The sequence below is a fragment of the Amblyomma americanum genome, chromosome 1 (genome assembly GCF_052857255.1).
Source record: "Amblyomma americanum isolate KBUSLIRL-KWMA chromosome 1, ASM5285725v1, whole genome shotgun sequence".
Lineage (NCBI taxonomy): Eukaryota > Metazoa > Arthropoda > Arachnida > Ixodida > Ixodidae > Amblyomma > Amblyomma americanum.
In genome coordinates, this window is record NC_135497.1 from 506,594,856 (window position 1) to 506,614,421 (window position 19,566).

Genomic DNA, 19,566 nt, shown 5'->3' on the forward strand with positions numbered 1-19,566 from the left:
CGACCACCTGGGGTTCTTTTACGTGCACTGACATCGCACAGTACACGGGCCTCTAGAATTTCGCCTCCATCGAAATTAGACCGCCGCGGTCGGGATCGAACCCGCGTCTTTCGGGCCGGCAGCCGAGCGCCATAACCACTCAGCCACCGCGGCGGCTATCAATCGCGTTTGGTGGGGTCCTCCGGAGAAACACGCAATTTCGCAATTTTCGCCAGCTTTCTTCTTCTTCTTCTTCTCCTCCTCTTTCTCCGCTCTTAGTTTTCCTCTTCATGAGTGCAGACCGTCTCCGCTCGCTGGGATAACGCGGGGTATGTGCGACTGGTGAATTTTATTCGCGCTGCTGTCTAAATAATCTCGAAGAAATCTGCCTAATCCTTGATAATGTGATGGTTCATTTCTGATTGCCTTGCGTTGTTCACTTATTCTGTAACCATTTCAAGTTCTCTTTGATTAAAAAAAAATAAAGCTTCTCAAATAATTTTTCGAACAGTAGCGGGCTGCTGTCACGGAAGAAAACTGCTTTCAAGAGGTAGGGCATTTCGTTTCGCTAAAGAGAACGGCCTGTTATTGTATTTTCATGAGTTTGTCGTCCTGCCGCGGCAGCTCGTGGCTCGCCAAGCATTCATTGCAAAACGAATTCATTATGACTTTTTACAGCTTTTCTTCTCAGCTCTTTGCAGTCTTTTATGCTGTGACGTTCCTTGTGTGTGCTACGAGGGTCCGCGTTCGACGGCGCGGCGTAGACGGAGCCCCCAGTGGCGGCAAAAGCACTCAAGGGAAAGCAATTCAGCTGGAAGAGAGGAGATCGGCGACAGCCGGTCTCGTTTTGGAAGCAGCCAGCACACATGTTTCTACTGTATATGGCTGCAAGCAACTTGAGTGGGATTGCTTTCGGGCCTGCCGCCATGGACCGCACGGAGAAGACCCAGGTGACAGCTGCGTCCAATTACCGAGCCATACTCGTTGAGAGTGAACGACCAAAACGAAGGGGTTTAAGCACAACCGGACCCCCTTTCCATAGTGTCGGCACGTGTCGAACGCCGCCGCCGCCGCCGCGGGGAGACGGGCGTTACCTTCCCCAATTGCCGTGACCGTGCCGGGGACAAAGGCCTCGTTTCGGCGGGCCTGGCCCCGTGACAAGACGGCGGGCATCATCACCAACACTCCCGAGCACATCCTAGGACAAGGGACCACTTTCCCGGCCTTTTAGTGACCTCGCGTTCCGGCCTTGAGTGGCGAGTGTCATTTGATGGAGAACGGAGGTCGGTGACCCGCGGGAACCGTCAGCGGGCCAGAGACCGTCTACCACAGCCGACGCTACCTCGACGACAACCTTCTTTCCCTCGGACTCAACACGTGACGGGGGCGAGACCATAAGTGCGGTGGTGTGTTTGTGCGCCCAAGGGAAAGCCCTAGGCCCCTCCCACTCCGGCGTGGGCGTCCTCAACCTAGGGAATGTGGGGAATAAGAAGGATATAAAAATCGACAAGGAGTACGGAAGAAAACACTCTGAGGACGACATTGTTCGCCAAGGGGGCCTTCAGCGCCGAAGCCCGACGGCGTGCAGCTTCTGCCAGCAACCGTTCGAGCTCAACTCCGGAGCCCCTCCATCGTCCCCATGAAGTCGTCGGCACGTAAGCTCGGACACCCCAGCCTCTGATGTATACTCATAATAATGTATAATTATTGAATATATCTGTTTGTTTAAACTGAGCCATACGGTGTCTCTTTGCCTCTCCGTCCCGTGTGGACCTGCGCATTATGGGGGGTCGTCACAATGCTAATAAGGCGTTCAACGCGTGTTTCCTTATATTATTGGATAAAAGTGTGGCGTTAGAGAGAATGAACGGAGCTTACTTTATCGTGCCTTCTAGTGACGTCATGAAATGCGGCGTGCGAGGTAAAACGAAGCAGCTGCATAAGTACATAAAGCACCCGTATTATCAGAAACATGCCTTCCACGTGTTTCTGGTGTCTTTACGAAGCTTGAACAATGTATTCCTATTTCATCGTAATTAATCATGGGACCTTCGGGCCAAACGCGCATGCATTCTGCGTTAAAAACGAAATTAAAAAAAAGCATTTGAAGCTCTAATCCCAGACCCCTCGGGTGGCCTTTCTAACTAACGGTTATCCCGCTGGGTTTTATGTTTTGTTTCTGTTTGTTATCCACGTGCTTAGGCAAAGTACTACGCCACGAACCACACAGTGGTCACCATGGGGATGGACTTCCACTACAGGGACGCGTCCAAGTGGTTTCGCAACCTGACAGCCTCATCTACTACATCAACGCCGAGGTGAGCCGGGTTCGGCAACGGCTTTCTTACCATTAGCGACGCCAGTGACATTGAACCGCGTAGCGCTCCAGTAAACTTATCTGGCTGTCGAGGGAGCATGTTTGTTTCACTGTGGCCACGTTTAGGGGGAAGTCAAAGTTGAGACTACGTACAGTGGCGTTGCTGAACGTTACAGGGCCTATCCTATAGACAGAAGCATGCCGTATGAACAAAAGCGAAAGGCATATAAGGTTATTTCGTGCGGCGCGTTCATGTGTCTGCGGCCACGGCCCAACATTACAGGACGAACAGTACGTCCATACATGACTGGCAATTTAAGCGTGTCCAACTTCAAAATCAAAATTCTAAGTGGTTTGATTGGACTGCATTTTAGTGACACTTTTTTAAAACCTCCCCCGTGCGCCAACTTCTACAACGGTTCACAGCGCATTTTAATGCTTTCCTTTTAGGGCTTTCCTGCCGAACGTGTATTGGAGAATGTACCCACATTTACGGCCGTACACATGTTTTTAACTTCTCGCCACTCCCGCATGCCATCAGCCTGTGGAACGATCTTCCGGACTGTATCGCTCTGCAGCTCAATCACCCAACAGCTAATTCGCGAACATCTACTTCGTTGATAACGCTTAGCACGTGATTTCTGTACTCATGATTAATATAACAGTGTTTTCAACCAGTTTAGCCGCCTGATGCTTGGTTGGGTTCTGTTTATGCCCAGTTATACTCGCGCATACGTGCGATGTTTTTTTTTTTTCGCATGTAGAATACTTTGTGCATTTCCCTCATTGTGTTGTGTTACATGAAGCACAGCTGTTGGCTTGTGCTTATATCACTTCTCGTGAACTGCGATAACTTGTAACCTGAGCTCACTAGTTTTGGGTCTGTTCTGCTGTACTTGCCATCATGCTTTTGATTTCTAATCTTTTTTACGCGGGCTTTTGTATTCGGTTCCTCTTACACAATGCCTCTTGAGGCCTGCAAGTTATATCTAAATAAATGATAATAAAAATATGTTTCTACCTTTTGTGTTTGTTACGCCTACTATTAAGTAAGCTTTGGCTATGCGACGTTAACAATGCTCGAGAAGAAACATTCGCAGCAGTTGGCTGAGCCCAGGTTTGCTTGGCGCGAAGCAAGCGAACGGGTGCCGCGCGCACGCCTTCTACTCGCCTGCTACCTGAAGGCGCTGCACGACAGCGGTGTGGGGTGGCCAGAGTTCTCGGCCGACTTCTTCCCGTACGCCGACCAGGAACACGCCTACTGGACCGGCTACTACACCAGCAGGCCAAACTTCAAGTACTTCGCGCGCCAAGCCAACGGCATTCTCCAGGCACGTTCACGCGCGCCGAGTCGCTTTTGTTCCGCTTCCTGTACGCGTGTGCACAATACGAGTGACCCGGGGCCGGCATGGGCAGCGCACACAAGGAAATAGCCAATCAAGTAGTAATTGCTTGTTAGCATCCGCATGGTCGAAGCCGATCGGCTACACGGAAGCTTCTCGGGGAATTCCCCTGAACACGTTGTACTAACATCGTTCCCATTTCGGGCTCATCGATTAAGGCTCGTAATCTGTAGCCAATCTGTGGCCTTCGCTCCCCTTGTCGAAAATACGGTTGGCTACTATATACATATGCACACACATGGTGCAATGTCTCCTCTCCCTTAATTGCTCTGTGTGGCCCGGATGCATACTAGCTACAGCGATCCGTCCAGGAAATGAACTACGAGCAACGCCGCTTACTCCATGTGTATCCATCAATCTCAATTTGCTGACACAATTATTCACGGAGTTTAATGCCTACACCGCTTTTGTGACTGTGGCTAACCTAAAAAAAAGAAGTAGCTAGACGAGAGCGCGTAAAGGCGAAAGGAGACAGCTGATATCCACTGGTCTTGTGAGTGTCCTTTATTACACGCGCGATCTCAGAAAATCACGCACGGTAAGTCAGTCGGAGCTTTTTTTCCCCCTGCTATTGTTACTTAAATGCACCTGCAAACTCAGGGGTAATCCTGTGTTCCATTAATTGTCTGGCATTTCCGCTGTTCCATCGCGAGTTTTTAATGCGTTTTTACCAAGTGTAACCTGCACGCAGCATTACTACATTGCGCTTCGCATGTCCTGTCACCTTCCCTACCTGAACAGGCGTGCAAGCAGCTCAAGGCCATCGGGCAGCTCGATGATTCTGCGGATGTGGACACTCTCGGTGAGCAGTGGTCGTCCTTCTCCGTGAGCGCAGGTTCCGTCGCCAGAGCAGGCACAAAACATTCCAGGCCGAAGGGTTGGAATCTGCGTTGCCCCATTGATATGTGCGGTGCTGTTCACTTGTCACAAGCAACGCGTGCAGTGCAGCCTTTGGGCGATGACGTATCTTTCAGTCCAGGACCGGGACAACCGTGGCTGGTGCCGTAGAGATGGCCTCTCAAAAGCTTAAGACTCATTTCCATTGACCATTCCATGGATTCGTGGTCACATGGGTATTCGCGGCAATGAGCTGGCTCAACAGCTTGCCTACAATACTATACATACAACCGGGAGCCGGGGACCCTATGGACGAGCCCACCGACGGTGAGCGCAGTCGGGGCTTACAAACTCACTTTCCACGAATACTACACGCAGCAAAGATTGTACTTAGCTAATTTACTACCGCCACACCCAGCCTTATCGATCCGTGAAGCTCGCATCCTTCGCCGAATAAAACTTAATCTGCTGCATACACCAGCCAAACTTTATTTGCACCGGTACACTTCCACAGTTCAGTGCTCAAACTGTTCACACATACGCATATATACAACACTGCCTTACACAGTGCTACTCAACCTACCAGTCCCCGCCAATTCTTTCTCCACACTTCACTGTGGCCCACCTGAATCGCCTCCAGGGACTTGACCCTGCGACGCGCCATTGTCACCTTGGCCCAGGACCTGTTAAATGACTCACATAAAGGCTGTTTTGATAACGTGTCACACCGCCACCATGCACCATCATGTGCCACGTGTTTTAAGGCGGCAAGCAATTAATGCGCCTTAGAAATTACTATGACGTAGAAAGTGCAAAGATAAGTGCTTTCGATTTTCAGAAAATCTCCATACTCCAGTGCTGTTATGACCGCTGAGGTGGCGTTTTCGACGTTCTCCGCGCACGGTGTATATTCCAGCCGTATAGTGATGCTTTTAATAGTGATTGTAGGTGAATGATCGCTTAGGTCAGCCCCCACTATACTATTTTATCGCCATTTGAAGCAGCACTGCCGGCTCATTATTTTAGAAGTGCTTTACCGCATATCACTAACGTTTTATGGGAGCGTTTCACGTCCCTTCCAGCTAACGGCCACAAAAGATTTCACAAATATCAAGAAATGAAAGGATAAGCGATAATCGTATTCCTCTTAAAATATGTGCTGACTTTTTGGGTGAAGTATGTTGGAATGCTTACAATTTCTTGCTCTCGCGTCCCTATGCAGCAAGGGCCGTGGCTGTATTGCAGCACCATGACGCAATATCGTAAGTACGCATTCATTTTTGACATGCAACAGAAAACGTTTTCCAATTAAATTGCACAAGCACTTGGCTGCGCAGGATGCACCATAGCTCGAAATATTGCTCTATTGCAGTTTATGTGGAGGATTATGTAACTATTTTATTTTAAGAAACTAAAACGAGCCAAACACGCGTTGGGAGGTAATAACATGCTGCATTTTTATCGTATAGGCGGGATGAACGGGATGAACGCCATATGGACAAAGTTTATACGCCTATCCCCTTGGTTGCCCAATTTCTCTCAGGGAATTTACGTGAAAAAAAGTCAGAAAATGGTGTCACCTGCGGCCAAGCAGCCTTACGAGAAAGACTGAATCCACATCTACTGTAGTAGCAGCTACCGAGGATGTGAAATTTGAACACATATGCGGGAGGACAAATGGAGCTTTGCTTGGGCTAACTGCAATAATCGAATGAACTAAAGAGATATGAACAAACCAAGTGACGCGTCTGTAATTAGCCGGCAGTTCGATGGATTCCTATTTTCTCATGCTTCTAGGCAATCTTGTTATCGCTATTCTTAAAAGGAAGATACTAGAGCCCCCTTCTGTTCGCCCATTGCAAGAATGTGCGTCTTCATTGCAGGGGCACTCAGAAGCAGCATGTGGCTGATGACTACGTCTACATGACTGACATGGGAATCAGGCAATGTGAGGTGCGCCAGGAGCTCATTTTCATTCTCGTCCGCTCAGTGCGTGCTTTCTTATGCATAGCGCTTTCTGCACCTTATCCTCTGCAATATCACGGCGCCGGTAGAATGTGACAGAGACTGCCTGTGCCACGACGCCACACATTCACAGGCTTCTCAAATATGAGCACAAGTGACGGTGCTGCAGTGCAAGATCTGTCTGTGCGCAGTACCGCTTCCAAGGAAAAAAAACTTTCTAGTGCCGTTCTGTCGCGAAACGACGCAATGCGTCATTCATTCGAATGATTATTTAATAAGACACCATTTAAAGCCGGAGCAAAAAGGAAAATTGGGGCACGATGAATTACTTGTCGTTGCATCTCTTTAACGACGAAAGCCGTCACGCGGAGAACGAACTAAGGACCACCGCGTCACATTATCTAATAAGCGAGCCGCGTAGATTTTCCTCGGTTATATTCTAACCGAATTTCGCCTTTTGTGGCTGCAAGCAGCCAGTCGCCGTTCTGCGCCATAACTATAAAATTTGTGGTCCATGTTTTACGAAGAGAACACATATCATATGAGGCTTTTAAGAACGTCTGCTGCCCTGGATACCATGTATTTTGTCGGCAACGAGGGACGTGTGCAGGACGTGTTCAACAAGGCGCACCGACGACTGCTGCTGTCGAGCAGAGGCGGGACCGCCTTCCAGCAAGACATCTGCTTGACTTTCTGCCCGCTTCTCAACATCAGCAGCTGCTAAAGCACCGGAGCAGACGCAGTATGGGATAGCGCATAATTTCCACAGCTATTTAAATGCGTGCTTCAATGCATCTCAGTGAAGTGTTCTTTTTTAAATATTGAATGGCATTTTCATAGCTGGAGGTAAAATCTAACAATGGAAAGTTGTTCATACGATAAAGACCAGCGTAGAAACAAAGTAAAAGGCATTTATAAACAACGATATAAACAACAAAGAACAGCGTGAAAGGCATTTATAAACAACGGTCCCTTACAAAAATTTCTTTTGACAGTCTATAGACTGTCCATAGACTTCTGTCTATAACGTCTGTAGACTCGCTGCAGACAAATCTTAGAGGACACTCTATAGGCAATACAAATCCTATAGAGATCCTATAGATAATCTATAGATTTATGGCCATATACTTTTAGCAGACTTTTATCTATTGAGAGTCTATAGACTATGAATATACACAAAGTAATATCTATAGGAAGCCAATAAAGCCTACAAGAAGTCTATAGACTGTTTGTAGACCATTTTTGTAAGGGTTATAAACAACAAAAAACAACGTAAAAGGCTGTTATAATTTCAAGAGGCGCGAGGAGGGCGCCGGCATGACTCCCGCAAGGAATGCTTAATAACACACCCTTCCGGCTTATCTGTCATAGTATTGGATGGCGCCTCTCAATTCGCTCTTTTGTCCCCCTCTGTTCGTGTACAACCCGCTGTCGACGCCTGTGAGAACCTATGCGCGGCTACCAATTTCGGGCGACGGCTACGAAGTCAAAGAACTGCCGGAATAGGTCCTGGAGGCGCTGGTAAGAGGTTCGCCTTCTGCCTTTGGGATCAAATCAATGTATAAGTGGCAACCTTATCGGCGTCTTCCTGCGGCCCGCAGTTACTGAGGAAGTAATCCGTTGCCAACAGGTGCTCTACTGCTCCTGGAGCCAACGCTAGTCCACTGTAGACATATGTTATTCATTACACGCAGGCATTGCAGGGAAGTCTTTTTAATTTAAGGCTGCTTGAATGCGCACCAAGCGTTACTTGTTTAGTTTCTGGCACTTTCCGGCATGGCAGCCTGCACTTTAAACGTACTCCAATGACATAAAAGGGCCTCCGCGGTGGCTCACTGGTTATGGTGCCCGGCTGCTGACCCGAAGGACGCCGTTCGATCCCGGCCACAGCGGTCGCTTTTCGATGGAGGCGAAATGTTGGAGGCTCGTATACTGTGCGATGTAAGTGCACATTAAAGAAATCCAGGTAGTCGAAATTATCCACAGCACTCCACTACGGCGTCCCTCATAACCTCAGTCGCTTTGGGTCTTTAATCCCAAAGAGCCGAAACCAAAGGCATTATTTTACAGGGGTTCTTTTCACGATTCATTCTTTCTTCTGTAACCACCGGTCAGCATCGCCTCTCACAACGGCCTGCGAATGACATTGCGCAAGAGCTATCAGCCGTGACGTCACAGGGAGTAGCTACCGATGGGAAGGGCAACAAAAAATGAATTGGAGAAAGACGCATTACAAAATACAGCCACTAAGCACTCTACCGCCATGCTTCAAGCTGCGCGTGCTCCAAGAGCAGATTAGTTGCTGTATAGAAAGCGTCGCTATCATAGCTCAGTTTTTACACTTATTCAGGCTTGATTACGTATGTACCTATTTTATGAGTCTTCTGCTAGCAGTTATCGCCAAATTTTCCATAGCAAGCGTGTTTCTCGTAAATTAAATTTTAATTTTAGCACATTACGTGTCACGCTCTGTCGCGTTTATATTGAGCAGCTTTGAAATTTATATGCCGTTCTTGCGACTGGCTTTTAGCTGTTTTCTACTACGACGTTGATTTCTTTTTTCTTTTTTTTCATGCAGGTTTCACGCTCCGTGACAGCAAAGGTAGCGCTGTGTACGTACGTGTACGTTTTAGCTTGCTGTAAAATTTGCTAACAGTGCCAAATACGCTCTTATCTGCCTTCGTTTAGTCAAGCCCTTGTGTCTAACTTTGCATTTTTTGTACCCGGAATTTTTTTCCATCTTCGTGCTTTTGAACTTTTGTGGGAACTTGGCACGTTCTCGCTTCTTGTAAATTCCTTTTATTTCAATAGCACATTTCAAGATAATTGGCTATTGAATACTCTTTGTTTCAGCTCGTGTCTTTGACTGCTTTTTCTGAAATTTTCTATTTTATTACAGTGTGTAGAATGAAATTTGTGCTGTGAAAATTCTTGCTACAGGTTGTGTGCCCCAGCAAGGGTTTACATCTTATGTATACAATGAGAGTTGCTGGTTGCAAACCTCGTATAGTGCAGCAGGGCATGACCATTTTTCTTTGCTGTTCCTGTTCAGATACTTTGGAGAACATGTTCAGAGAAACAGTCTCATGCATCTTGTCACTCAGTAGATGCATTTTGCGTCATGAAGACAAACAGCTGGTATGAAACTGTTTTTCGTAATTCATTTTTAGGTAGTTATATTCATGACTACGGAAAGCAAATAGCTTTCACCGAATATTTTCTAGTTCTTCATTAATTACAGGCCAATTACAAACTACTGCCACATCTTTCTTCCTCCCATTACACACAAAAAATTCAATCAATCACTTTTCTTTGGCCTCATTGACTCGCTTCATTTAAACCTGTTTTCCCCACTTGTTCCAACTTCGATTCCGTAAATTATTTCATGAAAACCAATTTCTAATGTTCAACAATGATTAACATACATTTGGAGCGTCTGGGTTTGGAAAGAGCTTTGTTCTTAGATGTCTTCAAGGCATTTCTCACTGTTAAGCTCCAGGTTTCTATAATAAAACTAAAGCACCGCAACATTCACTACTTGGATCTCTACAGGATCACGGACTTCCTTTTTAACTACACAACATATGACTGCTAATGCAACCAGCTCATGGTTTTCCCACCCTTTCAGGCATGCGTCAATAATGTGCCTTAGCATGTTTATTGTTTCTGACCTGCATTAGCAGTTCATTCAGTGTTGTTTCTGGTTCTACTATTTATGCTGCTAATTGTTCTGATAGTTCTGACATTGCATCACTTCAGACTGAATTCAATAACATTGTGTAATGGTTTCGCTTGAGTGTGGAGCCTTACTTTTTAAATTTGAGCATTTCTCATAACCTGTCACCCTGTCCCTATTATTTTCAAAATATAGTCACCTTGACTTCTCCCTAGCATACAAGTACTTTGACATAGATATTACAACCTTTAACAAAAATTCATGGGTCTAATATTGACTACCTAACATGAAAATCTAGTTGCATGCTATGCATTTATTACACAATTTTTCCAGTGAAACTGAAAAGGCCTACCTATACCCGGCTTAATCTACGATATGCCTGTCCTATGTGGGCCATGGCTGGTCTCCTTATAAAATCCCTCAAGAATGTGCACACTTGCTCAATGCATTTCAGCCTGCCTTCTTACTGCAAACATCATAGACATGAAAAAACCAAATATCCTCCCTCACTCTTTGCCATAAGGTGTCTTCTGTCTTTTTCAATACACCACAACTGGCTCTCATTGCACTTTGTCCTAGCTGCTACTTCATACCTGCATGCACCAACCACCCTCCTGAAGTCAGCATACGTCACCCAATATGGTGGTATACGCATGCTCATTCCTGCTGCGATTGGCACCACTGTCCCACTGCATTATTTTTTGGATACGGCTTAAGAACGAAGCGACAGATGTCCCTCCATCCAAAGGCGGGGATCGATTATCATGCCACAGCGGTTAATCCCCGTTCATCAACGACGTCACACTAGCTGGCGCAAATGGGGTAACACCCACGTCATGAGAATCTGTTGATGCTAGTGGATGGAGGGCCTGCTTTGAGAAGGCATTTGCCACTTCATTCTTGAGCTTTATCCGTATGCAGTCACCAGCCAACATTATTCACTATTGCTCTGCACATTCTAACTTCATTGCAAAAGTATGGTTGCATATATGTACTTGAAATTCTTGGTTGTCGTCCTTGTGTTTGTTTGCTGAGGCTTGGGTTTCTATCTTCATGTTAGGCATTCAGGCTATTGCATGTGATCTTTGTACTCTAAAACCCTTGTCTGGATTTAGTTTTACCTCTGGTAAGGCTGAAGGTTACAGTGGATGCACGTTTGTGTACTTGGCTTCTATCGCATGCTTTTTTCCTCATTACTTTTCAGAAAAGATACTAAGCCAGTTGGGTGAAACAGTAGCTTTTGCATATTCTTGTGCACCCGTTTTTTGTCCGTATTTCCTGCTGTGTCATTACTACTGTTCAACACAATGCACTGTTATATTCACAGGCCTCCGAGGACCTGGAGTAAACTTCACTTCACTTCATTTCCTTAAAGACCCTCGTGTGAGGGTATTACATAAGGGGTGGGACACATATAGATTAACAACAGAAAAAGTACACAAAACTTGAACGAGTTATACAAAGAAAAATGATTATCATGATGCAAGCAAACGTGCAATTTGGTTAAGAAACATAGTTTGGCATGTGATGGCAGCAAGTTCATGGGGAAGGCCGTTCCAGTCGCTAGCAGTCCGGGGAAAGAATGATGAAGAAAAAGTTGTTGTGCGTGCACGAATGGACAGCAACAGAAGCTGATCATTATGGCTACTGGGCAATAGAATATGGCTGAGGGCAAAACAAGTGAATGAATTCATTGACATTCTTCCATACTCGAAGCCTGTGCCTGTGCATATTCCTTGCCCGCGTACTGCCGCTAGGTGCAATATTCTGAAGAAACTAGAACTGCAGCTGTTTAATTAGCCTGTTATTTTATGCGCTGTACAGCTTACAAGAACAGAATGAGTATGATGAAAGATCACAAAGTCACAGAGAATGCAAACTAATCACTTCACTACACATGAATGTTCTATCTTGCACATACTGAAAATGACACTTCTTTGTGACATGTTTATGTTATTGCATTGATCAGAGCCCAGTGTGTAATTTTCTCATAATGCACCTGTTATTTGAAATGCTATTCCCAGATCATGTACAAAATATTGAAGTTTCCTGAGTAATGAGCAACTGTTGGTTTTTGCTCTGCATCTCTCTGTCATATCTTGCATCATATTTGTTTTGTTGTAAGATGTACACCACACAAAATAAATGCCACAGCATCCAGCCCCCAACCTGAAAATAGATTGGCAGAATATCTGGTTAACATCCTCTGAATGTCTAGGAATCGTCACATGTGGGCACAATATGAGTATTATATGGACGTCCACTATGATCAAAATGAACATTGTATGGACATTACATGGACGTAATATCAGCATTTGTGAACTTTGTAAGGACATCAGATATCTTGTGGAGGATATTATATGAATATCCACTGGATATAACTTGGTTGGCTGTACAGGTCGCACTGTCATTAGTGCAAGAGGCAGTGCCAGAAACCATCTTCCTAATACATAATAAGCTTCAAAGTATTTTGTGTGTGTGCGCGTGTGTGCATGTGCGTGTGTGCATGCACGTGTGTGTGTGTGTGTGTGGTACAAAGAAAGCAAGTGTCTCTGCGGTGGTATAGGTGACCTTTCGTGATGTCCGAAGCAACTTCGTTGATTGTGCGTTTTGGCGTAAAGAGTTGTAGAGATTTCCTAAAGACATGCTGTTTGGCGAATTTGTTTAGGAGTATACGCAACAAGCACACGACGTTGAACATTGGCCTAATGGACGAAGTAGCCGGGACATGAAGTGAGACGTATTTTGAACTTGTCATTTGAGCTTTTCGAACAGCCCTGATGGTGACGCGCGAGGTGGGGAAATTGCAAGCTTGAACGCAGAGCCACCCATGCACCATAGACAGATGTACTTGAAAATTGTAAAGCTGGTCAGATTATGAGATACCCCTGTCGTAGATAGGGTACCCGAAAGAAACTGATAGTCCTTGAAACAAAGGAAAGAATGTGAGGGGGAGGGGTGCTGTGATTGTGTGGAGGAGGGAAGCGATGGAATAATCACCGATGGAAGGCGTTCTTTTATGGCCTCGCCAGAGATGTGTAGAAAAGACGACTGCTTGTGTTGTTCACGCAATGACTGCGCGCGCCCTTTGGCGCCCGAGCAGAAGTGCCGGCTGTTCGTGGACCCCGTGACGGGCCTGCTGAGCAGCGTGATGCTGCTCAACACGGGCCTGGAGGTGCCCTTCCGCCAGTCGCTGTTCGTGTACATGGCCTACGAGGGCGTAGTGGAGAGCCCTCGGGCGCCTACTGTTTCAACCCTGCAGACGATCAGCCCGTCGACCTAGGCCGCAAAGTCAACTACACACTCGTCAAGGTACGCCACTCGGCTCGCAGAGTCGGACGTCTTCAAAAACAGCTGTGGCGGATTTCAGTGCCATCCGTATCCGTACTACGACGGTGCCGCCTCGACACCATGCTAAAGAAATGCTGTGCGCTGTCACAGCCACAGGGCTGCTACAATCGTGGCTGTACACTCAGCACTGAATTTAAAGTGCGCTCGTGCTCGCATCTGCAATTGTTCCTCGGCACAAGCCTAAGATATTTTCGTTTCTCCAACTTCACGGTTGAGATTGTTTGCGTTGTATCATTCGCGTATTTTATTCTTCATGGCTGTGTAATACATATTCTGCTATTATTTTTGTAATTTATTTGGTAGATATTTCCATTAATTGGGTCTTTTCTTTGCGTCTGCCCCCACCTGCTGCACTCAAGTACGTCACATCTGCCCCTTATGCGCTTACAGAAATGAGATCTTCACCTGCGCTTCTGGCCCTGCCATCGATCTCGGTGCGCTGAATATAAGAAACGCATATCCCGAGATACGCGTGCCATCCGCTACCATTTCACTTTCCCGATGTGTGGCTGTCGAGGGCAACCCCGTACATGAAAGTGTCACTGAGGACAACTCCGTTAAATTATTGCTCGTAGTAAAAATAGAGTCTATGCCTCTTTCTTGGCATGGTGACATTTGCCCGGCTGCAAAAGGCGCATACATTTCTGAGAAAATCAATTAAAATTTTAATTTTCCCACCATACGATGCAATCTCGCGACTTCTGCACCGATTAGGACTGCTCGCGGCATCTCTGTTCGTGATAACGCGTTGATGTCGAACTTGTAGCGCCTTATACGAGTATATGCTGCAGCCGGGAGTTGAAGAGGCTGTTGCCGGGACCAAACTTAGAAGCGAGTACGCATGACGGCGCTAATTCTTCGATATACGGTCATATACTGGTTTTGATCTCAGTGCGATGGGAACTAACTAAAGTTCTGAACCAGCCCGGAAGGTGATAGTTTTTCAATGAACTTTCTTGTAATTTTCGGATAGCCGGTGCATAATGTTGGGTGTTACAACGTCCGACCTGGCAAAATGAGGTTGCGAACAGTGCGCCAGTTTTCGAGGATGCGTGATTTATTAGCTTATTTGGAACGCCGATAAGGGCTGAACGACTTAATTCCAGCAAGCGGCTTTTCATCTTTATCAGCAATGCACGGCAAATCAGCATTTTACGCTGCTTCGGAAACCCAGGTTATGATTCTGTTCCTGGCAATGCTAAGAAAATATGCGAGGAACGCTGCTTATGCCATGGGCACTGCTCACGAGTTCCAGTGGATAGAGGAGGCGAAGGCAGTTAAGTGTATTTCAGGCGAATTTCAACTTTGCATGGAGCATCGCAGTGGCTACGATGAGTATTTGCGTCAAGTAATTGCTCTGTTTTTATTTTGAAAATGACCGTGCACTGTTAGTGATGCTCAGCGCGCAAGGCACCGCAGCGTCATTTGGTCGTCTTGATTTTTCACCGCCACAGGGTCCCCTGGTTCAAGAGATTCATCAGACGTTCAATGATTGGGCCTCTCTAGTCATCCTGCCCTACAAGGACGAAGATCTCATCGAGTTTGACTGGGTCATCAGACCTATCCCGTTCATGTGGGCGTACCAGCACAGTGCTTTGGAACACACCGCCCATACACATGCACTGAACCGTGCTTATAGCTGCGATGTGTCGGAGTTTTCATGATCGCATTAACGACTCTGTCAGGTACGCACATATGCTGGGTAAAATGGCAGCAATAAGCTTTTGCGAAACTCTTTACAACCAACGTCCACACTCTGCGCCGCTGACGTACACGTTCCGGTACATATGATCTTGTGTTCATGGATCAGTGGGACAACTGTCTTCTCGCGACTGAACATTAGTTCTGGTGAAATCGTGAGATATTCCGGCATAACAAATACAAGTGGAGAGGGCACAACCCCGGACGTTTTCCAAAAACTGCTTCAGTTGCACGATTTCTGCCTGGGCCTGTTTTGGTCCGGTGACGTCAAAGTAACGATCTTTAGTAAACCAGCTATACTTGTGAGACGAAAAGGTACAAATGAGCAAAAGCCAAAGTGGACAAATGTCACACACGAGGCGGGGCCATATATGACCCCAAATATTAACGCTTCTAATAAACAGTTGAACGCACTGAAGGCGCATACGCGGAAAAGTTATGCACAGTTTCTTGTGACTTCTTTGATGAACGTGTATTTGCGGAAAATTCATGCGCACCAAAACTGCCCCTTTTGGCCTTGGCACAGATTTATAACGTGCACGTAATTGTGCTGCCTGGAGCTGCGGCTGGTGAAGAAAACGAGAGTATAGCTTTACACTCGCCTGTTAATTAGAAAACGTTCACCGAGACTGAGACGTATCGTTCCCGGAATCCTAGATGATCATAGCGATTACGAACGGGGGCACAAAACAGCAGAGCTCGGAGGGCACGTGCTATCTTGCAACGAAGTGTTCGCAGTTCAATGTGCGCCACATTCGCAGTACAATCCCCTTCGTTCATCCCCAGTTGTCTCTTCTTTGTATGCGGTTCGTGCCACGCTGCAGTAATCTGAGAATCGCGCTGCACGGACAGGCCCTAAGTTCCGCGTAAAGTACTCCAGCCATACTGCAGCGTGTTTGCCCTTATGTTGACTCCTCCCTCCCCTTCTATTTTATTACCCGAGCCTTCTTTCGGGAGTTATTTGCGTGACCTCCATTGGGTATGCTCTTCGCCGTCACTGCTGCGCGTGGCGGGCGTTCTTTGAACTGCCCGCGGGTTCGTGCAGATAACTGAATTTTCCGCTGTTTCTTGGTGCCAGCGTTGCTTTGCAACCGATGTCAAGGGCTTGAGCTGTGTGTGACAGACGCTCTTGTTTGCTGTGCCACCATTCCTCGGGCTGGGCTGCCGGCTCTTGGGAGGGGCGTTACTGGCCATTCTCCCTTTGCTTGTAAGGTGGGAAAATTTATTTTTTCTACATTTGAACAATTATTGCAGCACTCGTGTACGAGACTTAAGCGCGCTAAGACTATAAAATTAATTAAAGTCGCGTTATCATATGCTGTTACGTGACTGACAATAACTCCGAAGCTACAGCTTTGACTACAGAAATTATGGTAGAACTAGCTGTGCACGTTTTCTTTAAGCCCTTCTGCAAGAAAAATAATTAAATGACTCTGAAGTAGAAGAAAATTTTGAAAATAAAATAGGCTCAGCTGGGAGTAAATCTATTCGTGAAAATTTCCCGCGAAGGCACTAACGAGTGAGAGAGTTGAAAATTGGCGCCTATGCGTGAGCCGCAGCCATCGTTTATTTGAACAACTGTTTTCGTTTCGGAAATAATGATCCTTGGCATTGCATTGGTTTCTTTAGTACATTTTTTTTCTCCACTTTGCTACCGATTTCTCCCTGCAGTGAAGGCAGAAAACCCAGCGGTGGCAAGGAGATCATTTCCCGCTTCCAAACGTCCATATGGAACAACGAAACCTTCTACACCGTTCCAACGGATGCCAGAACATCAAGAGAACTTGAGGGCTTTTTATAGGCTATCGGATTTTCTGGCTTTTCTTAGAGTGTTTCTGCCCAGTGAAGGTTAGGCGACATGGCTGGAATGCTAAAACTGCCATGCGGACATGGAAACATGTAGATTTTTTTGGTGTTTACTTTGCTGGCTTTTCTAACGGATGTAATACGTGATTAGTGGATTCTACAATCGGAAGCAAGTGTGAGAGACGGAGAACAAAAATAAAACTCTGCTTTCAGTCACTGCACGCGTTTCGTGTGATCGGCGCGGCTCAGCGCTTTGTTCGGGCAGTTACAACGTGAAACTCGTGCCCTGGTAAATCTTTCAGCACCCGGCGCTAACAAAATTGCGACTTACTGCTGATAAAGGCAGACTTTTTTCCATATCGAGTAGCGTTTATTGGCGGTGATATTCGCGTTGGAACGCCCAGAAGGGCCGACGCGTGAGGAAAATTGTTGCGTTGTTAATTTTTTGTGCTGACGCTCATTGGCGCACAGGCTCTACACAGGCAAGTCCGAAAGCGCAAAGGAAAAAAGAAGAAAAGCATTAAAAATTATGCGCAGGCGGACCGAAAAACAGCGGCTTCCATTTTATAAGTCAATTTTTATCTTTTGGTTAAATTGTGAACGCTATACGTTGCCATATTTTCCCGTCCCGTTTCACTCTTCAATGTGGCGCTTATAAGATCGACATTTTTGACGGGTTGGAGCACTGAAGCTCGTTCGCCCAATCCCCTCGACCGTAATCGCTTAGATGGATTTTTCCTTTCGCAGGCTGTAAGGATTATTACCGATTCTAACTCTTTCTGATCTGCAGACGTATCTTTTTTCTTCCTGTTAATGACTGTCAAGATATCGTGGACGGCTGTGGTGTTGGTTGGCGCCGAAGTTACAATTAATCGGGCCAACCTGCCCACCACTGCACTCTCCGTAAGTTCGGAGGTGGAGGAGCGACAAACTTCTCCACCCCGCGTGCGAAAGATTGTGATTCGACTGCTGACCGGCGATAGGGGCCACGCCTGATTAGTCGTTGACCGGAGGCATGAGGCGTAGGCAAGTTCCGTAGCGAATTAATTTAATTACGCAAACAACAACCAAGTATTACAATATGCCCGACAAGGTAGCGCCGTACACTGACGTGACGCAAATAACACAAGCACCAACTGAACACGTTAACACAACAATTAACAGAAAGAAAGAAACATCAGGGCGATTGCTATACAAAAATGTTACGAGACGGAAATACAGTACAAAGGATTACAACGAGAAACACAGAAAGCAAAAATACAAAGATAAAAGAGTTGGAGTGGTGAGAAACGATGGCTTAGCTGCGGAGTGGCAAGGTCCGGTCGCAGGGAGCGTCAGGCTGCGGTTGCTCGTCGCGGGGCTGATGGGGGCTTGCGGATACGGGCGAACTTGGGCCTCGTGTCTTCGGGACTACCGTCGCCGCGCTCTACGCGTCAGATCTCCGCCTAGGCTCCTTGCCGACCACTTCCCTGGCTGACCTCACTCACGACCGCACGCACCAAAATCTCCAGACCAACTGCCAGCGCGCGGCGTTCCCGTCGCCCCCTTCGCATGGCAAAGAATGAAAAAAAACAACACAGGGAAAAAAAACTCTTCAGGAGCCACGCACAGAGGAATGCAGCTCCCAAAAAGAAAAAAAGAACACATGAAGGAATGTCGAAAGAATTTGGCACAATGCCTTAATCCCACGAGGAGTCATTGGGGGCCACGAACAGTGCTGGGGCATTCAATCCGCTTCTGCTGTTCCCAACACGTGCAAGCGCTTGCCACCTGTATGGAAACAATGCTAGGAGGGGGGGAGTAGTTTTGAGTGACCCCTCCAGCGCTATGGTGAGAATGCCGTTACCCCGCAGGGGAGGGGGAAAAAGTCGCCGATGCCGCTCCACGACATGTTTCTGGGAAACAAAGGTCAAAGCTGGACAGGGCAGGCATGAACTTTGTGACAATGACGAACCACTTTTTTTAAGTTTTTCCTTTAGCGATCCGCACTTTAAATGCGACAGGAGAGGGCGAAATTTCATCGTGGATCTCAGCGCGGCCGCCAGAAGTACAGAAGCACGGAAAATTAAAATAACAAAGACCATTAACGAACCCTGCAGAAATCTTTAACCCTTCATAGCATCGCCTGTAATCGCTCCGTACTTTGAGATGTCACCGTCCACATATTGCACTTGCTGCTCGGGCACATCGTTTTTAGTTTTAAGTGACGGAATTTGCGCGCAGTCGTATAGTTAAGAGGGCTTTTTTAGTTCAGTGTTGGGCTGTCATCCCGTGCACGGCGAGACGAGCATCTGACGCGCGATGGCGAGGTCTTTAACAGAATTACTTTTCACCAGCAGAGAAGATCCATGCAGCGAGCATACCGTGAGGCGAGCTCGTTTAATGCCAGATTCCAATTTAAACCCTTGGATGCTGGTGAAAACCTGCGCTGCTGAACACATGTTGAATTAGATTAATTTCGGCGCTTCAGCCTGCAGCGCAATCCAGTTAGCTTGTAAAGTGATCCCCCGGAGACAATAAAGTAGTAAGAT

The 19,566-nt window shown here is 46.7% G+C and overlaps 1 pseudogene; it reads left to right on the plus strand.

Moving 5' to 3' along the window:
- The window catches only part of LOC144128198 (lysosomal alpha-mannosidase-like), a 91,748-nt pseudogene that overhangs the window by 64,949 nt on the left and 7,233 nt on the right, over positions 1 to 19,566 (plus strand).